This window comes from Somniosus microcephalus, chromosome 3, assembly GCF_052327205.1.
Source record: "Somniosus microcephalus isolate GS21.2 chromosome 3, FLI_Smic_1.0, whole genome shotgun sequence".
Lineage (NCBI taxonomy): Eukaryota > Metazoa > Chordata > Chondrichthyes > Squaliformes > Somniosidae > Somniosus > Somniosus microcephalus.
Genome location: NC_140989.1, coordinates 348,814,908 through 348,836,437, shown reverse-complemented (window position 1 = coordinate 348,836,437; position 21,530 = coordinate 348,814,908). Strand labels below are relative to the sequence as shown.

General features: G+C 44.0%; 1 protein-coding gene across 7 annotated transcripts in view; it reads left to right on the top strand.

The window, feature by feature from the left end:
- The window catches only part of LOC147122334 (bromodomain-containing protein 3-like), a 215,899-nt gene that overhangs the window by 27,166 nt on the left and 167,203 nt on the right, over positions 1 to 21,530 (top strand). For 4 of the 7 annotated variants that reach the window (XM_085983352.1, XM_085983351.1, XM_085983348.1 and 1 more), the window contains exon 1: positions 10 to 127. The exons of 1 other annotated variant lie outside the window; for it this stretch is intronic. The gene's annotated coding sequence lies outside the window, so the exon portion shown is untranslated. Of the gene's footprint in view, positions 1 to 9; positions 128 to 362; positions 484 to 21,530 lie in introns of those variants that run through there. 2 more of the 7 variants (XM_085983355.1, XM_085983349.1) reach the window with 2 other exon arrangements.

Sequence of the window (21,530 nt, the reverse complement as noted above, 5' to 3'; positions counted from 1 at the left end):
CAGGCCGAGCGGCGGCCGCTGAGGTAGCTGGCGTCCTGTTCCCTGCGCGAGAGCAGCCGGTCGGCCGGCGGCGCCTTTGAAGCGCGTCGGTTTAACGGGTGCGCGCGTGTCGCTGTTTAACGGAAAGGTCAGTCCCAGAACTAATCTAACTGCTCCACAGAGAGCTTTCATTTGTGTGTGTGGGGGGGTGGAATAAGGGATTAAAATATTCACACACATTTTGTACGCACATATATAAAAAAAAACGATGTTTGTTGTTGTTGTTGCAGATTCCTGAGTAATTATTGGGGACCGCGCGAGTTTCTAAACAGGCAGAAGAAGGCTGTTGCGGCTTTTTCTTTTCACTTCTTTTGGTGATATTTTATTTCGGTCTTGTTCCGAAGAGCCAGGTAGCTCCACAGTGTTAGCGCGAAATGGTACAACAATACTGCCCGTTTAACAATTCCAGATTCCCCGCCCTCTTCGCTCTCCTCTTGAATCGAGGTAAAACAATAAGATGTTTGAGTAGGCAGGAGCTTATTTTTTGCCGCCATTTTGCTGCAGTGAAAGTAAAAACTGTAAAAAAAAATATAGAAGCGTTTCTTCTGTTAACAAGTAAACGATTTTATGCAACCAGCAAGTGACCGTAGTCGCTGGTCTCTGATTGAACTGTTCAGAAAGTTACCTGAAGGTGATTTATTTTTTATTTTTCATTCAATTGACGAAACAAAACGCTGCGGTGATGTGCAGCCCACAAGTAGATTACTTACATACATACAGATGAAAACGCAAGGCACTAATCAACATAACTTTTGCCTCTTTAAGCAAATCACCAAGCAATTCCTGGACTTTTTTTGAAATGTGTTTTCTACCGCACCAGATTGTAATGGGTTGTAGTTTAATCGATAGGTTAGTGTTCTGCAGTGAAAGACCTGAACTGCCAGCCCTCTGTCAGCTTCTTTTATAACAGAGCCTCGAATTATTGCCTATGACGTTCGTGTTTTCCAAAATTGCCGAATATTCCCTCCTTTGGTTTATATGGACGTGCCTGGTGACGACAGTGTTGGTAATGGAATCATAGAAAGTTACAACACAGAAGGAGGCCATTTCGGCCCATCCTGTCGGTGCTGGCCAACAAAGAGCTATCCAGCCTAATCCCACTTCCCAGGTCCATAGCCCTGCAAGTTAGAGCATCCCAAGTGCACAGCCAAGTACTTTTTAAATGGGGTTAGGGTTTCTGCCTCTACCACCCTTTCAGGCAGTGAGTTCCAGACCCCCACAACCCTCTGGGTGAAGAAATTTCTCCTCAAATCCCCTCTTAAAGTAATTGGTGGAAGGTTTAATCTGTGCCCCCTGGTTTTTGACCCCTCTGCTAAGAGAAATAGGTTCTTTCTATCCACTTTATCTAGGCCCCTCATAATTTTTTACACCTCAATAAGGTCTCCCCTCAACCTCCTCTGTTCCAAGGAAAATAAACCCAGCCTATCCAGTCTTTCCTCATAGCTAAGATTCTCTACTCCCGGCAACATCCTTGTAAATCTCCTCTGTACCCTCTCTAGTGCAATCACATCTTTCCTGTAATGTGACCAGAACTGCACACAGTACTCGAGTTGAAGCCTAACTAGTGTATTATACAGTTGAAGCATAACCCCCAAAGCAGTTTCTAATCCCAACCACTAACCTCAGTCGCGCGGTGTCAATTGCCTGATGCAGCTAAAAATTGCGTAGCTGACTTGCTGTTAATTCGGCTTGTGCATTTGCTGCAGCTTTGACCTGCTAAACTCCTCCCTCACTTCTGCCTGCGATGCCCTCTTCTACAAAGTCACTCATCACAACCCCCCTGTTACAGTTCCCACCTTTTGAAAGCAGTAGAGATTGTTCACACCTGATAAACAGATAGTTATGAAGTCCAGTACAACATTGCTGCATTCCCAAATCCTCCCATTACTGCAGGCTCAGCCTCGAGGACAAGAACAATTCACAATTCCTTTTCTTCCTTTAACTGTGTTCTCAAACCCCAAGCCATTCTTGTCTGTGCTATTCTGTGGGCTTTGTAAGATTGAGATTGTTTACTTTGGGTTTCTCCTCCTTTCCACCCCCCCCCCAGCTGCTGTACCAACTACCTCCTGAGCCTGCACTTATCTTAATCCTTCTAACTTTGCCTCCTCTCTCATTTCCTTTCCCCTCCTACTTGTCTCTTATGAAACCCTTCTCCTTTCCCCCTTTTTCTCTCTCTTTCCCCCACCCCCCAGTAAAATTCCTGACCACGCAACTACTTTTGCCAGCCCCAATGCTTGTTGGCATTGTTTAAAGCCTCCTCTTTCAGCCACTGTCATTCAGTTCAAAAGTGTGACCATTGCCACCCCCCCCCCCCCATCAAAAAGCCCATCCGTGACCTATCTATTGCCTTCCATTATTGTAGATGAAGGGACCGAGTGTACTGTATCTAAGTTTGCTGACAATACAAAGCTAGGTGGGACAGTAAGCTGTGAGGAGAACACAGAGTCTGCAAAGGGATATAGATAGACTAAGTGAGTGGGCAGTAAGGTGGCAGATGGGGTATAATGTAGGGAAATTTAAGGTTATTCACTTTGGTAGGAAGAGTAGAAAACCAGAATATTTTTTAAATGGTGAGAAACTTAAATGTTGTTCAGAGAGATTTGGGTGTCCTCGTGCAAGAAATACAGAAAGCTAGCATGCAAGTACAGCAAGCAATAAGGAAGGCAAATGGCATGTTGGCCTTTATTGCAAGGGGGTTGGTGTATAAGAGTAAGGAAGTCTTGCTACAAATTGTACAGGGCCTTGGTGAGACCACACCTGGTGCACAGTTTTGGTGTCATCTAAGGAATGATATACTTGCCTTGGAGGCGGTGCAACGAAGGTTCACTAGATTGATTCCTGGGATGAGAGGGCTGTCCTATGATGAGAGATTGTGCAGAATGGGCCTATACTCTCTAGAGTTTAGAAGAATGAGAGGTGATCTCATTAAAACTTACAAGATTCTGAAGGGGATTGACAGGGTAGATGCTGAGAGGTTGTTTCCCCTGGCTGGAGTATCTAGAACTAGGGGACATAGTCTCAGGATAAGGGGTAGGCCATTTAAGACTGAGATGAGGAGGAATTTCTTCCCTCAGAGGGTTGTGAATCTTTGGAATTCTCTGCCCCAGAGGGCTGTGGATGCTGAGTCTGAGTATCTTCAACGCCGAGATAGATAGATTTTTGGACTCTAGGGGAATCAAGGGATATGGAGAACGGGCAGGAAAGTGGAGTTGAGGTCGATCAGACATGATCTCATTGAATGGTGGAGCAGGCTCGAGGGGCCATATGGCCTACTCGTGCTCCTATTTCTTATGGTTTATGTTCAATCACTAAAGTCGTCTTCTCTGAGGTCCTTGAATATGTTGTGTGTGTTTTATTAGTGGTGCCCTCTTCAGATTGAGGAGCCACTTGTGCTGATTTATATCCCAGTGACACTGGGTTACAAAGTGCCACCTTTTTTGGTCCAATTAAAACAGTCCTAATCCTCACGCAAAGGCTTAGTGCCCACTCCTTTTCTCTGTGGAATTTTTCTTTAACATTAAAGGTGTTATATCAATGAAAGTCATTATATAAATAAAAATTCAATTGGCACCTTGCTTTACTTTGTGCAATTCACTCAATTGTATAAATTGTTACAAATGTTAGTAAATAAATCTGATCTTTATCCATAAACACTTGTATTCTGTTTTTTCCTAAATTTAAGTGACCATGGATAACTGACTTCTGGCCGGTTGCTCACGACTTACTTAAATTTTAAAATAGTTAATCAAATTTGTTTAACAGGATGATTTTTTATTTTTAGGTTTCTGCTGTTTCAATTCAAGGGAAATGTTGATTACGGTGTTAGCTGATAGTGACCTTCAATTTAAGAAGAAATTATTACATGAATTAATGTGGCATTGTTGATGCAGTTTTCCTGCTGTGAGCCGTGATTGCACTTTTGCATGTACAGAATAGACTACGTCTGTATCACCACTTGCCTGCAGCCTGAAGCTGTTTGTACCCAGCAGTATGCGGTACAGTGATTGCAACCTTGCAAGTTTGTTTAGAAAAAGTGCCCACACTTATCAATGCACTCTAATTGCTAAAATTCCAATCCATGGTATTTGAGCAGCATGGCCCATTTTTAAACCGCATTATTAATCATGCTTAGTTACTGTGGCGCTTCTAATGAGCTCCTGCTGAAGTAAACTGGTACTTGGATTCCTGATTGCAGATTAGCAATATTCTAGAGAGTGCAGATTGATGGTTTATAATACTTATGGGGAAATACCAGTGCAAGCAACAACTGATTTGCCTGGGTACAAAAATGTTGTGTTGGGTGGAGAGGAAAGGAACCTGGAAGTATTTTTTTTAAAATATTCGTTCATGGGATGTGGACGTCGCTGGCAAGGCCCGCATTTATTGCCCATCCCTAGTTGCCCTTGAGAAGGTGCTGGTGAGCCGCCGCCTTGAACCGCTGCAGTCTGTGTGGTGAAGGTACTCCCACAGTGCTATTAGGGAGGGAGTTCCAGGATTTTGACACAGCAATATACTTCCAAGTCAGGATGGTGTGTGACTTGGAGGTGGTGGTGTTCCCATGTGCCTGCTGCCCTTGTCCTTCTAGGTGGTAGAGGTCGCGGGTTTGGGAGGTGCTGTCGAAGGAGTCTTGATGAGTTGCTGCAGTGCATCTTGTGGATGGTACACACTGCAGGTCATCCAGGTCTTGTTGCATGCGGGCATGGACGGCTTCATTATCTGAGGAATTGCGAATGGCACTGAACACTCTGCAGTCATCAGCGAACATCCCCATTTCTGACCTTATGATGGAGGGACGGTCATTGACGAAGCAGCTGAAGATGGTTGGGCCTAGGACACTGCTCTGAGGTAATGTCCTGGGTCTGTGATGATTGACCTCCAACCACCACAACCATCTTCCTTGGTGCTAGGTATGACTCCAGCCAGTTGAGAGTTTTCCCCCTGATTCCCATTGACTTCAGTTTTACTACGAAAGAAAGACTTGCATTTATATAGCGCCTTTCACGACCACCAGATGTCTCAAAGCACTTTACAGCCAATGAAGTACTAGGGCTCCTTGATGCCACGCTCGGTCAAATGTTGCCTTGATGTCAAGGGCATTCACTCTCGCCTCTGGAATTCAGCTCTTTTGTCCATGTTTGGACCAAGGCTGTAATGAGGTCTGGAACCGAGTGGTTCTAGCTGAACCCAAACTGGGCATCAGTGAGCAGGTTATTGGTGAGTAAGTGCCGCTTGATAGCACTGTCGACCACACCTTCCATCACTTTGCTGATGACTGAGAGTAGACTGATGTGGCGGTAATTGGCTGGATTGGATTTGTCCTGCTTTTTGTGGGTAGGACATACCTGGGCAGTTTTCCACATTGTCTGATAGATGCCAGTGTTATAGCTGTACTGGAACAGCTTGGCTAGAGGCGCGACTAGTTCTGGAGCACAAGTCTTAAGCACGACAGTTGTCGGGGCCCATAGCCTTTGCTGTATCCAGTGCGCTCAGCCGTTTCTTGATATCATGTGGAGTGAATCGAATTGGCTGAAGACTGGCTTCTGTGGTGGTGGGGACCTCAGGAGGAGGCTGATATGGATCATCCACTCGAGACTTCTGGCTGAAGATGGTTGCAAACGCTTCAGCTTTGTCTTTTGCACTCACGTGCTGGGCTCCACCTTCATTGAGGATGGAGATATTCATGGAGCCTCCTGCTATCGTTAGTTGTTTAATGGTCCACCACCATTCATGACTGGATATGGTAGGACTGCAGAGCTTTGATCTGATCCGTTGATTGTGGGATGGCTTAGCTCTGTCTATAGCATGCTGCTTCTGCTTTTTAGCATGCATGTAGTCCTGTGTTACAGCATCCCCAGGTTGGCACTGCATTTTTAGGTACGCCTGGTGCTGCTCCTGGCATGCTCTTCTACACTCCTTATTGAACCAGGGTTGGTCCTCTGGCTTGATGGTAACAGTAGAGTGAGGGATATGTCCTGTGATGGAATACAATTCTGCTGCTGCTGATGGCCCAAAGCGCCTCATGGATGCCAATTTTGAGCTGCTAGATCTGTTCTGTTCTGAATCTATCCCATTTAACACTGCGTTAATGCCACACAACACGATGGAGGGTGTCCTCGGTGTGAAGATGGGACTTCATTTCCAGAATGACTGTGCGGTGGTCACTGCGAGCAATGCTGTCATGGACAGATGCATCTGCGACAGGTAGATTGGTGAGGATGAGGTCCTCACGATGGGGGATATGTTTCAGGAATTCAATCTTGTGATTTGTTTCCTTCTGAGGTGATTTTAAACCTGTGATTGTATTCATCAGCAGTCTTTCTTATAGAAATATTCACGTTAAGTCTGTCCATAACTTCATGAAAACCTCAGTTTGGCCAAATCAAATTACTTTAAATTTGTAGTTTATTGCAGTAGATTATATGATGGTTCCTCTTCTTCTTACTTAATTCATTGGGTGATTAGTTTTTTGATTAAGATGCTCGTAATCCTTTTGTATCCTGGAGAACGTAAATTAGAAACCCATTGGATACAATATTTATCCAATACATTAATTCAGCGAAAGGACTGCAGATTGTATTTTATGTAAATAAATGACTGAAGGTAAGAATGCTTTCAAAAATAGGAATACAAATGGAATCGATTAAGACTGTGCAGCATGCCATGACCTCTTGCAGAGCAATATAAATTCTTGGTTTGGCCCAAGTTGTGCTCTGAACGTAACAATAGCTTTTAACTGGTTTGGGACCTCTACTCATTAGGCGTTGCTGAGAGAACTTTCTGTTCATCTTCAGCATTTTATTTCTATTGGTGCATGGGTGAATAAAAGTGTTTTTAAACAGGAAGTACATTTTATTACACTTATTTAAAATGGAAATGGTTCTGTAAAAATCATATCTCATGGGCTGTACAATGTAGTCTGTATGAATAGTGTATATTTGACAATCCAAATATTCTTATTTGTAAATGAATGATGAGGTTAACAGACTTTAATTTATCTTGATGGATTTATAACTTTTAAGCTGCTAGAATTTTATGCGTAACATTTTATGAAGGCTAATTGGCTCAGAGTTATGAAATGCACCAAATGGAACTTTTGAATGTCACTATTTGAGAATGGTTGCAATGCTGGGACAGAGATCCTCCATCTGCTAAATTAGTAAATCAAATTTCCATTTCGGTTAACAAGCCACTAATGTGATTTATTGTGACTCATTTCACAGATCCAATTTGTAACATGTTGGAACCATTAGTCACTCAATTTTGATCCTCGAGCACAATTTTTTTTTTTCCTATTTGATTATATCTGCAAAAGGATTTTTTAAATTTCTATATACTGTGGTTCTTATGGGGTGTTTTGCTATTTGATTCGTGTGGCTTTTAATTATAAATTAATACAAAATCCTAAACCAAGCTTACTTACCAGACGGCCTGTAGTTGGAGGTGCTTGAAAGATTCCCTCAAATCAAATCTTTGAATTATACATGGAAACAACTACAGGTAGACTACCCTTTATCCGAACTTCCAAAAACCGAAACCCTCTAAAAACCGAAGGTTTTTTCGTTCAGCGTAAGTCGTGCGCACGACCCCGACCCCCCGCCGACCCCCACCCCCGACAAATTTCCCAGTCTTATAAAATACCTTCTGAAATCCGAAATTTTCCGAAAACCGAAACACGGCTGGTCCCGAGGTTTTCGGATAAAGGATAGCCTACCTGTAGCTGTTTGCATTGCAGCTATGGATCTCTAATGATCATGGGGATGGTAAGATCTTCCAGAAATGTCGTTAAAATATTCTTGTGGGATAATTTTATTATAATCAAACATGTCCACCCCCATACTATACTGCTTAACACATTTTTGATTTTCAGACATTTTTATGATACCATTGCTATAATCTGTTTTGGATCACACTGGAAATTTTCCATTTTTCACACTTGAGGAATAATAGCTCAAATGGATTGGGGTTAAAGGTATATAATAGCTTTAAACTTATTTAACAGTATTAACCATAGTATCATATGAAATAAAACCAGAACATGCTTGACTTGTACAACAGGTTGGTCAACATCTGAAAGAGAAAAATAGGTTAATCTTTCAGGTGCGATCTTTCAGTTTTGATGACTTGTGATCGAAGGAGCCCAGCTTTTCAGGTACTGAAGAACATGTTGGGCACTTTCACGATTTTCTGATTTTACATTCAATATGTCTTGTTCGCTGTCTTTTTGACAGATAATCTCAAAGTCTACGCCAGTTTACACTTGATAGCATTCCCATACAAAATGGTGTCATTGGAAACATTAATCCGGAAGTGAAGGAATTTTGGGGTGGAGGAAAATGTCATAAGTTATTCAAATCTAGTAAAGAGATCTAAGGAGTTCTAACTTCAAATAAATCAATTTGGAAATTGCAAAAGATATAGTTTAGTCTAGCACAGCTCATGTGAGAAATACAGAAGAAAGAAACACTGCATATATGTTATATGCAAAAGAATATTTTGGCAATTAGATTGAAATGATCTTTAAATTAATTTGGCCCACAGGGAGCCAGTGGAATTTGCTGAGGACAGGTGATGGACTGTTTATGGGAGAAGACTTGGGCTGCAGAGATCTGGATTAGCTGTGAGACTATTTGAGATCAGTCTTGATGAGGGTTACAGCAGAGGGATTGAGAGGAGTAATGAGGCATTGTTTTTGGATGTGGATGGAAGTAGGCTTGACTGGTTGGATGTGGTATTTTAAAGCTCCGCAGCAAATAGAAGTTGTGCACCAAGAAATTCAGCGTCGGTGGGCAGCCAGGAAAGGGTGATCGAGTCAGAGCATGGCACATAGTTGCTAGCAAGAGGTGTCTGATGGATTTACTGATGAAAAGCTTTAGGAGATTTCAACTCTAGCACTTGATATCTGATGGGCAGTTGAGTATTACAGTAACAGTCCTAGAGTCAGTGGTGGCCGAGTAGAATTGGGCATGATCAGTGTACCTGTTGAAGTTGATCCTATTGCTAGCAGATAATGCTGTCACTGAAAAAAGGATGTGTACCAAAAATAGTGTCCCTGTGGCATACCAGAAATTTGGGAATTGGAGATCAAGATTGAAGACGTGTAATGATTGTATTGGAAAGATTAAAGGTGGAATCAACTGTGCCATAGATAATGGATTGTTCAACAATGTCTTGAGGCAGCAGAGAGGTTGAAAATGGGGGGAGGGGGCAGTGAGTTTTGTCAGTCACACATGTTGGTGATTTTCTAGGTAGGAAGTGAGATTGGAGCAATGCTCATTAGAGATGGGTGCATTGGGTAGCATGATGCATTCAGGAACTTCGACTAAGAAAGCAGGTTAGAGATGGTATGGTAGTTTACATAGTGGTCAAGGATGAACTTTTTAAACAATGGCATGTTGCATGGTTTTGAAAGGAGTAGAGACCATCCCTCTAGGGAGAGGTTAATTGCGCCAGCAGGCATATGTAGTTTTGTGCTTGTAACATTAATTTTCCCAGTGGTCCCAGCAAAGTTACCACTGGAGTCGAGCTAAGTTAATTAATATCTAAAAAGAAAAGCTCATTTAAATTTAGTGTACATAATTGATACAAGAGAATGAGTTCATGGATTTCAACACCATCTTTCCTGCTGTCTCCATCACCACTTCTCGCTACCAGTCCTGAACCCTAGTATTTTGCAATTTCTCCCCAGTCATTCTTGCCTTCTCTAAGCTTCTCTTCCATGAGATGCCTCCTGCTCCCTAATCTCCTCCCCATTCAGTTTCCCTTCCTCACCTTCCATGTTAGGTGATATTAATGAGTAACTTCTCTTTTTAAAGCTGCTGTCATCAACCCCTTACTCAAAAAAAAAAAAAAAACAACCCACTCTTGACCCATCTGTACTCTATAGCTCAATCTCCAAACTTCCTGTCCTCTCCTAACCCTCGAATATGTTGATGTCATCTTCCAGTTCCATGCCTATCTCTCAAAAATCTATTGAATTCCCCTCAGTCTGGTTTCTGTGTGACCCATCGCATTGAAACAGCCCTAAGCTTAACTGCACACTCCATGATTGACCGTGGTATGCTATCCATCTGTAGTCTTTGACCTCTTCGCAGTATGTGATATGGTTGGCCATGGCATCCTTCTCCAATGTACCTCATCCGTTGTCCAGCTCCATGGGATTGCATTGCATGGTTTCATTCCTAGCTATCCAAATGCAGCCAACGCATCTCCAACTATAGCTTTTCTTCCATTGCCTGCGACATCACTTCAGAGTCCCCTAACGATCCATCCACTACCCTAGCTATATGCTGCTCCTCGGTAATATTGTCTGCAGATATGGGGTCAGTTTCCACATGTACTCTATCACTACTCTCATACTGTTGGACTACTTGTCCGACATCTAGTCCTCCAGCTCCACATGAGGAAGACTGAAGCTATCGTCTTCAGCTCCAGCTATAGACTTGGCATCCTTGACAGTCAAAGATTGAACCAGACAGTTTGCAACCTTGGTGTCTTAGTTGGTCTTTAACCAAGCATATGTCGGCCTTCTTCATCTCCAGATTCAACTACGCCAATATGTTCCTTGTTGGCCCCTCATCCTCCACAAACTCCTATTTGTCCAAAACTGCTCATGTCTTGTCTCGCACTAAGTCCCACTCACCCATCATCCTCATTGATTTACATTGGTTTCCTGTCCCCACAGTCATAACATTTAAAATCATCCTCCATGACCTGACTCTACACTGCCCTGTATCTGCTTCAGCCTTGTATCCCCTCCTGAACTTTCCCTCCTAATCTACCCCACTGTGCATTTCCTTGCACACCCTTTCATCTTGTGACGGGTTGCCGAGTCTGAAGGCACCGTGGCCCATTTCACTGGAACTTCCTCTCTAAATCCTTTCACCTCTTTATCTGTGTTTTCAAAACCTCTGCGCTTTCTCTCAACCTTCATAATCTTACTCGTATTTAGATGTGAAGAATCTTGGATTTTTTTTACATTAAAGATAAATGCAAGTAGTGTTGACAACAACAACAACTTATATTTGTATAGTGCCTTTAATGTAGCAAAACGTCCCAAGGCGCTTCACAGGACCAAAAAGTTTGACACCAAGCCACATAAGGAGAAATTAGGGCAGATGACCAAAAGCTTGGCCAAAAAGGTAGGCTTTAAGGAGCGTCTTAAAGGAGGAAAGAGAGGCTGAGGGAATTCCAGAGCTTGGGGCCTAGACAGCTGAAGGCACGGCCACCAATAGTTGAGCGATTTATAATTGGGATGCTAAAGAGGTCAGAATTGGAGAAGCACAGATATCTTGGCAGGGTTGTGGGGCTGGAGGAGATTACAGAGATAGGGAGGGGTGAGACCATGGAGGGATTTGTAAACAATGATGAGAATTTTGAAATCGAGGCGTTGCTTAACCGGGAGCCAATGTAGGCCAGCGAGCACAGGGGTGATGGGTGAACGGGACTTGGTGCGAGTTAGGACACGAGTTCTGGATCATCTCAAGTTTACGTAGGGTAGAATGTGGGAGGCCAGCCAGGAGTGCGTTGGAATAGTCAAGCCTAGAGGTAACCAGGGCATGGATGAGGGTTTCAGCAGCAGACGAGCTAAGGCAGGGGCAGTGACGGGCGATGTTAGAGGTGGAAATAGGCGTTCTTAGTTATGCCGTGAGTAGGTGGTCAGAAGCTCATTTCAGGGTCAAATATGATACCAAGGTTGCGAACAGTGTGGTTCAGCCTCAGTCAGATGTTAGGGACAGGGAAGGAGTCACTGGCTAGGGAACAGAGTTTGTGGCGGGGACCAAAAACAATGGCTTCGGTCTACCCAATGTTTAATTGGAGAAAATTTCTGCTCATCCAGAACTGGATGTCGGACAAGCAGTCTGACAACTTAGAGTCCGTGGAGGGGTTGAGAGAAGTGGTAGTAAGGTAGAGCTGGGTGTCATCAGCGTAAATGTGGAAACTGACGCTGTGTTTTCAGATGATGTTGCCAAGGGGCAACATGTAGATGAGAAATAGGAGGGGGCCAAGGATAGATCCTTGGAGGACACCAGAGGTAACAATGCGGGAAGAGAAGCCATTGCAGGTGATTCTTTGGCTACGATTAGATAGATAAGAATGAAACCAAGCGAAGTATAGTTTACCTTTGTCACAGTCACAAAGGATGTAATTTGTGACCTTTGAGAGCCATTTCAGTACTGTGGCAAGGGCGGAAACCTGATTGGAGGGATTCAAACATGGAATTGCGGGAAAGATGGACATGGATTTGGGAAGCGACAACACGTTCAAGGACTTTGGTGAGGAAAGGGAGTTTGGAGATGGGGCGGTAGTTTGCAAGGACGGAGGGGTCAGGGGTTGTTCTTTTGAGAGGGGTGATGACGGCAGATTTGAGGGAGAGGGGGACAGTACATGAGGCGAGGGAACCATTAACAATGTCCACTAACATGGGAGCCAGAAAAGGAATTTGGGTGGTCAGCAGTTTGGTGGGAATAGGGTTGAGGGAGCAGGAAGTGGGTCTCTTGGACAAGATGAGCGCGGAGAGGTCATGAGGGGAGATTGGAGAGAAACTGGAGAAAGATGTGAGTTCAGGACTAGGGCAGGGGGGAACCTTAGAGGAAGTTTGGTTCAGTGGGCTAGAGGAAGGAAGGGAAGTGGCAGAGGCAGCTGAATGGATGATCTCAATCTTCAAGACAAAGTCCATGAGCTCCTCACACTTGTTGTCAGAGGTGAGGGTGGAGGAGACGGGGGAGAGGGTTTTAAGACTGTTAGAAGTAGCGAATAGGAGCAGGGGGTTATCTTTGCATTCCAGAATGATTCTGGAATAGTGAGCAATTTTGGCAGACGAGAGCAGAACCCGATAATGATTTATGTGGTCCAGCCAGATCTGGCAGTAAATGGCTAAACCAGTTGTCCGCCATATCCATTCAAGTCTGAGTCCTTGGACATAAGGGAGCGAAGATGAGGGCTGTACTGGGGGAATGGCCAGGGTGAGAGAGAGGGAGAAAGTAATATTTTTAATAGGGACTAGAGCATCAAAGGTGGTGGTGAGGGTGTGGTTGAGCAGATCGGTAGCTGCAGAACAGAAATGTTATGGTGAATGGAGGGCTAAAGGCAGGACATTTGGGATTTCATAAGTGCAGTTGGGAGAGAGTTTTTTTCCGGGGCGGACACAGAAGGAAGTAGGATTGAGGGGGGTGTTGGAAGGGGAATGTGGGTGGAGAGCGATACGAGGAAGTGGTCAGAGATGGCCTTATCTGCAATTGACACGATGGGAGTAGCAGGTCACGAGTGATGGCAAGGTCGAGGGGGTGGCCGTGAATATGGGTTGGGGTGTTTACATGGAGGGAGGATAGGAGGTTAGTGAACTTGGAGGAGAGAGAGCATGATGAATTGAGATGGAGGTTGAAATCACCAAGGATGAAAAGTCATTCGGTGCTGAGGGAGGAAAGCGGTGAAGATTCCTCGGTGATAGTAGTGTTGAGAAGGTGGAAAACCTAATTGACATCCTTAATTAACATTCAGTACCTTCATTGCTCAGTAGCTGATTATGAATTCAGCTACCCTTTTTTCAATTCAATTCAATTCAATTTTATTTGTCATATATGCAGCAGACGTGTGTACTGCACAATGAAATGTTGATTTTTTACGAGTCCTCCCAACATTGGAATAAATATGGCATAACAATGATAAAAATACTAATAGAAAGACAGTAATAATAAATAAAACAACAGTAATAAGTAATAAATTAATCGTTCATGAGTCTTATGGCCTGGAGGTAGAAGCTGTTTCGAAACCTGTTGGTACGAGACCGTATGCTTCGGTATCTCTTACCGGACGGGAGTAGGGCGAAGAGGTTGTGGCTGGGGTGGCTCTCGTCTTTAATGATTCTCAGGGCCTTCCCCCGGCACCTCTCGGGGTAGATATCCTGCACAGCAGGTAGTTTAATTCCTATAGTGTGTTGTGCAGCTTTCACTACCATCTGTAGAGCCTTTGCGGTCTGTGGCGGTGCAGTTGCCATACCAGGTAGTGATGCAGCCCGACAGGATACTCTCGATGGTGCACTGGTAGAAGTTGGTGAGAATCTGGGGGGCCATTCCAAATTTCTTCAGTCTCCTGAGGAAGAACAGGCGTTGGCATGCCTTCTTGGTTACAACGTCGATGTGATGGGACCACGTTAAGTCCTCCGTAATGAATACACCCAGGAATTTGAAGCTGCTGACCCTCTCCACCTCAGCCCCTTCGATGTAGATTGGGGTGTGTCCCTCCCCCTGCCGCTTCCTGTAATCCACGATCATCTCCTTTGTTTTGCTGATATTGAGGGAGAGGTTGTTGTACTTGCACCATTCTCCTAGGGCTCTTACCTCCTCCCTGTAGCCTGTCTCATCGCCTTTTGTAACCATGCTAAGAAACTATGGATGTCTTTCTTAAAAGTATAAAGTTAAGCAAGGGAAATCAGTTTACTTTTTCTCTTAAACAAAGAACTCTGGTTTCCTAAAAGGAACAGGACTAAAATTATTTGACCATTGCATTGAAGTATTTGCAACAGGATGCATGGGGTGTTTTGGGAGCTAGCATTTATCTTGAAACAACATTTGTCACTCTTTTGTATGAAGAGCAACTTCCTGCCATTGATCTTAAATTTATCTTCCACTAGTTTGAAGCTATGACCTCTTGTTCTATTGTTGGGATTTAGTTTAAAGTAGTGTTTCAGACTTGATTTTTCTATACATTTATACATCTCTATACTGTCACATCCTTTATACGGTCACTTCCTTTTTTGGTTAAAAAGCCCAAGTTTCTCCAGTCTTTCCACCTGTATCTCTGTCCCCTCACAGTAGGCATTGGTCTTGTGGTTCCTCTCTGCACTGCCTCCAGGGCTTGAATGTCTATTGTGTCTTGATTAGAACAACAGTAGCATAGTGGTTATGTTACTAGGCTAGTAATCCAGAGGCCTCGACTAAAAATCTGGAGACAAGTTCACAATCCCACCATGGCAGCTGGGGAATTTAAATTCAGTTAATTTAATAAATCTGTAATAAAAAGCTAGTACAAGAAACTCTCTTTTTACCGGCACCTAAATAACCAGAAATCTCTCTTAACCGGCAAAATTCAGGAGTAGGTTCAGGTAAGTTTTATTTCATATTAGTGGCTGTGTAACCGGGGTTCCTGGATCTGTGGCTGTGTAACTGGGGTTCCTGCACCTGTTGCCATGCAACAGGGACGCCTGGATCTGTGGTCGTGTACGGGGCTCTCGTACCTTAGTAAGTATACCTCTCTGTAATCCGGACTTTTTGGTCAACTGGCAGCATGTCGGTGCCGGATATAAGAGTTTCCTATCAGTAAGAGTGACCGTGCGACTAACAGATTGTTGTAAAACCCATCTGGTTCATTAATGTCCTTTTCGGGAAGGAAGCCTGCCATCCTTACCTGGTCTGGCCTACATGTGACTCCAGACCCACAGCAACGTGGTTGACTCTTAACTCTGAAATGGCCTAGCAAACCACTCTGTTGTCCCAAACCGCTATGACAAAGTCACTGTGGAAGTACCTTCACCACATGGGCTGCAGTGGTTCAAGAAGGCAGCTCACCACCACTTTCTCAAGGACAGTTAGGGATGGGAAATAAATGCTGGCCTTGCCAACGATGCCCACATCCGTGAATAATTTTTTTTTTTTAAACTGAAGATGGTACTCTGTGTCTGACCAGAACATGATTTCTTCTGATTTGTGCTCTTGTTTTGGTGCTATAGTTCATTTTTATTTGCTTTGGTCTCTTAACCTTACCCATAGCTATTCATTCAGTACTTAAAGTTGCACATTTTTTTCTTTTATTCTTGGCACATAAGCACATTAAATTTCACCTGCAATTGTTCTGTCCACTTGAATAATTTGTCTAACTGATTCCTACTTCTAGGGCTGACTTTTCTGACTCTTTCTCTTTCACCCCAAGTTCAGTATCATCCTGGCACAGGCAAGATGGGCCAAAAGGCTGCCTTCTGTGTTGTATCATTCTTTGATCTGAAAATGTGAATACCTTTTTGTATTGAACTTCTGAATCCAAGTTGTTCTGATAAAGAAATCAATAGGGTTCCCAGCAGTCCTGGACACTTGGCACGAGTACCTCCCTCACCCTGGCACAACTACTGTGACAAGTACATGCTGTTTCCTACCCTTAAGACAATTTCTTATCCATTTCCAAGTTTTGACTTGAATCTCCACTGCTTTAAAAGTTTAAGGAGGAACCTTTTATCCAGAACTTATCAAGTGCTCTTTTTAAGTTCAAGATTGTCCATAGTCCAGTTGTGGTGTTACTTCCTCAGGAAAAAATTGTGGTTGGTCAGGCAGGTTCATGTCCTTCTAAATCTGTGCGTTCCTGTTTACTAGGTTATCATGTAGGTAATCCTCCAACTTACCTGTAGTATTCAATGGCAGAGAGGCATTCCAAGAGTGGGAAGGAACTAATGGCCACTCAGATGAATTTGGTGAAGATAGACCCATTGACTAGACATACAGGAAACTTTTTGGTTTATCCGGAGGTTATATGTCCGGAATACTCGATCTAACGGCAAAAATCAGGAGCCGTTTTCTATAAGTTTTTTTTAGTTCTCGTTGCTTTTTTTCCCCCCAGTCAGGCACTGCAAGGTCTGTAGCTATAGCAACAGCTTCAGCTAGAGATGCTTGCAGCTGCAGCCGACTGTTTTGAAGCTGTTGCTAAGCAACAGGGTTTGTTGATTCACACGGAGCTTTTCAGTTCCGTATGTTTCAACATTAACGCTGGTATGTCCGGCACTTTTGATGGTACGGCACCAGCTCGGTCCCGTTAGTGCCGGATATCAGAAAGTTTCCTGTATTGGCCCAGATATAGCGGAGGGCTGCGATCTGGAAAAATCTGTGCCCTTACCTGAGGGCTCCCGGGAGGCGCACAGTTCCGTTGCTGGGCCTCTCCAAACTGCCGGTGTGCAGGGCCCACGTATCGCAGAGGCGCAGGCGGTTTGCAGCATCCCTGGGATCACGTGGGCCATGGGGAGCCAATCAGAAGGGAATCTCCCTTCATACATTTGACAGACCTGTCCAATATATGAATGGAGATCACCCCCAAAACATAGTAAAACTTTTTTCAATCACATTTTTAAAATGACTTGAAATTACATTAACTTTTAAACAAAAATTTAAATTTTTGAAAAAAATAATTAACGGGGCTAAAAATAAACTTACCTTTCTTTAAAGTATTTTTAAATGATAAATCAGTAGGGAAAAAAAAATGTCTTCACTTTTTCAACTCTTATCCTGGTAAAAGCAGGAAAGAGGCCCTTCTCCAGGGCAGCCGGAGGATCTGTCAAGCGCTTTCTTGACAGATCGGAAATGCCAGTTTCCAGCACATGCGCAGTGTGTACCTACCCATAGGGATCGGAATATCCGGCCCATTGAATATGCCATCTTTAACAGGATTCCTGCTGGGTGGCCCTCCATGAAACTTGTGAAGTTGAGTTTCATTATACTTTTTTTCTGGAGACCCGAAGTGGGAGCTACTTAGCACTTATGAAGTATTTTGTGGTATGAAGAGTAATTCGCCAGCCGAAGAAATTTGTCTTTAAAAGTTTTTAACAAAGATAGGAACAGCTGTAATTTACCAGTTGCAAGAGCTACAAGGGGCTCTAATTAGAGTCCAGTTAATTTTTGTTTTTCAGCAAATGAATGCACTAAACTCTTCACCGAGGATCCCCCAATTTCTTCCTCAGGCTATTCTCTGGATGGGTAAACTCCTGACCTGTTCATGACCTACTGTCTGGTACCACAGAAAGGTTTGGGCAGGTAATGATGCATGTAGTTCCTTACGCAATTGCCATCCCAGTTGTGTATTCAAGGTGAAATGCAGAATGGAAGTTTGGTGTCTTCCTTGAGAAGAGGATATTGTGTATCCCAACATCTGGATCATGACTTAAATTGTAAGAGCAACTTATTTAGGGAAATCAGACTGCTTTATCCCTTGAACCACTCATAACTTGTTTGCAGCGCAGCAGTTTGCCTGGGTCACTGCGAAGTCATTTAGCATTTTCCATTTTGTGTTCGTGGATCTCTTGTGCCATTACTCACAAGTCAGAGTAACTGGTGTTTATCTTATCTGTCTCTGTCTGTCATCTTTTCTCTGTTGATATGTTGTGAATCTTTCCGTTTGTTTTTTGCTTCTGTCTATTTTGCATTCTCTTTTTCTTTTCATTCCTTTTTGGGTAGGAGATCGTGGGTGGCGTCATGTGGCAAGGGAGGGCGTCATGGCTTTTTTTTGAACATTCAAAAAAAAATTTCTTCCGCTGTAAAGAAGGGATTTAATATTTGCCATACTTTGGATTGCATGTTTTTTTTTGTTCCTTCAAATTGAGATTGTATAATTCTGAATTGTTCTTGGCTATTTGGTTTCCTGATTGGCTGAGTGTTGTGCTGGAATTGCCCTCCCGACGCGCCCCCCCCCCCCCCTCACCCCAATCCAAAAAGCACTTGCGTTCCCTGATTGGGATTATTTTTTGACTTTCTTTTGCTGTTGATGAATACTAACTCATTTACTGTGCGTTGTTTGTTGCTTGATCACAGTTCATTTGTTTTGCTTTTAATTTTCTATTGCCAGCATTGAATTCTGCTCCTACCAACAATGTAGTTTGGCTTTTTTTTTAAAAAAAACGTTGTTGCCAGCATTGAACTCTGCTCAAGGAGCCAAATCCTTCAGAGCAACTAGATTTTAGCTCCTTTGCCCACCACGCCATGACACCCATATCGCGTCCCACCCAAAAGGCAAGATGAAAAAACAGAGCTGAAGAGGACCCATCCAATGTACATAGTGGAAGTTGGCGAGATCCTCACGATGATGTGGGTAGAGGTCATGAGGTCTTCAGCATTGAAGCCAGGCCAGCATCAGAGTGGCATGGGGTGCTCCATAAGCCCTGCAGGAATGGCAGCTGGAGCTGTCCCCTGCGGAGGTATTAATCGGGGTTGTCAGCTAGGTGTGAGAAACTGGAAACTAAGCAAGAATAGGAGCAGCACTCTGGTGAAAATGGGACCTGGTAATGTGCACAAGAAAAGCAGGGTGCGTAGCAGCAGTAAGCAGCGTGCTTGCCAGAAAACCAGACCAGCAGTTTTAGTTGGCAATGCCAGGCACTCTGCACACCCTGCAGGCCTGGAGCTAGTTGGGGCCACTCTCTCCATGCTCAGAAACAGCAATCAAAAGCAGAAATAGTAATCCTCTCCAGCTAGAAGAACATTAACTTCCGTTTGCTGTTAGTAACTGATCAATCAGATGAACTGCAAATAGACCCAGGTCCTGTGGTAGCTTCCATAAAATACCAAGACCTTTTAGTTTAATGGTGTGGAGATGCCGGAGTTGGACTGGGGTGGACAAATGTAAGAAGTCACACAATACCAGGTTATAGTCCAACAGCTTTATTTGAAATCACAAGCTTTCGGAGCGCTGCTCCTTCTTCAGGTGAAGTGGAGAAATGCATAAAGACACAGCTTATATAGTCAGAGAATCATGTCAGATGTTTACAGGTAACCTTTCCAACTGCCATTTATCACACCTCGGCAGAGATAATCACAGCAGTCAAAGGTGTGAATGGTGTCCAAACAGGTCAGTCAGGGAAACATTACATCAAAGAACAATGAGGTGGGGTCACAAGGGGTCAAATATTGCAGATGCTGGGGTCTGTATGAAGAACAAAAAAAGACAAAAAAACATTTTTTTTGGCTGGAAATCACAGCAGGTCCGGCTGCATCTGTGTAGAGAGAACAAGCCAATGTCGACTCGAGTCTGGATGACCCTGCATCAGGTGGGGTTACATGTAGCGTGACATGAACCCAAGATCTCGGTTGAGGCCGTCCTCATGGGTGCGGAACTTGGCTATCAGTTTCTGCTCGACGATTTTGCGTTGTCGTGTGTCTCGAAGGCCACCTTGGAGAATGCTTACCCGAAGATCGGAGGCGGAATGTCCTTGACTGCTGAAGTGTTCCCCGACTGGGAGGGAACACTCCTGCCTGGTGATTGTTGCGCGGTGTCCGTTCATCCGTTGTCGCAGTGTCTGCATGGTCTCGCCGATGTACCATGCTCCGGGGCATCCTTTCCTGCAACGTATGAGGTAGACAACGTTGGCCGAGTCACATGAGTATGTACCATGTACCTGGTGGGTGGTGTCCTCACGTGTGATGATGGTATCTGTGTTGATGATCTGGCATGTCTTGCAGAGGTTGCTGTGGCAGGGTTGTGTGGTGTCGTGGTCGCTGTTCTCCTGAAAGCTGGGTAATTTGCTGCAAACGATGGTCTGTTTGAGGTTAGGCAGCTGTTTGAAAGCGAGTAGTGGAGGCGTGGGGATGGCCTTAGCGAGGTGTCCGTCGTCATCGATGACATGTTGAAGGCTGCGAAGAACATGACGTAGTTTCTCCGCTCCGGGGAAGTACTGGACGACGAAGGGTACTCTGTTGGTTGTGTCCCGTGTTTGTCTTCTGAGGAGGTCTATGCGATTTTTCGCTGTGGCCCGTCGGAACTGTCGATCGACGAGTCGAGCGTCATATCCCGTTCTTACAAGGGCGTCTTTCAGTGTCTGTAGGTGTCCATCGCGTTCCTCCTCGTCTGAGCAGATCCTGTGTATTCGCAGGGCTTGTCCATAGGGGATGGCTTCTTTAACGTGGTTAGGGTGGAAGCTGGAGAAGTGAAGCATCGTGAGGTTGTCCGTGGGCTTGCGGTAGAGTGAAGTGCTGAGGTGTCCGTCTTTGATGGAGATTCGTGTGTCCAGGAATTAGACTGATTCTGGGGAGTAGTCCATGGTGAGTTTGATGGTGGGATGGAACTTGTTGATGTTATCATGTAGTCTTTTCAGTGATTCTTCGCCGTGGGTCCATAGGAAGAAAATGTCGTCGATGTATCTGGTGTATAGCGTTGGTTGGAGATCCTGTGCAGCGAAGAAGTCTTGCTCGAACTTGTGCATGAAGATGTTTGCGTATTGGGGTGCGAATTTGGTCCCCATGGCTGTTCCGTGTGTTTGGGTAAAGAATGGCAGTTGGAAAGGTTACCTGTAAACATCTGACATGATTCTCTGACTATATAAGCTGTGTCTTTATGCATTTCTCCACTTCACCTGAAGAAGGAGCAGCGCTCCGAAAGCTTGTGATTTCAAATAAAGCTTTTAGTTTAATGTAACAATACCTATAGCAGAAGATCGGTTAACTTTCAGTAAGTTTTAATAAAAGATTCTCCTAACAACAGATGGAGCAGAGGAAGATGTAGGGGATGTACAGGCTTTACAACAGATGGTGCTGTGACAGGTTATCATTTGAATTACTATAAAAGCATTCAAATTAACATTACATTCCTTTTTAAAGTGGCAAGTACTGGCATCACAAACGTAACAGAGGTCTGGACATCTTAACATGGGCATTTCCACAGGAAATGTTTACATGGAAGTTTTTCGATTGAGTGTGTGACCTATATAATTATGTTAATAGTAATTAGACTGGCCTCCAAATATCTCCCACTTC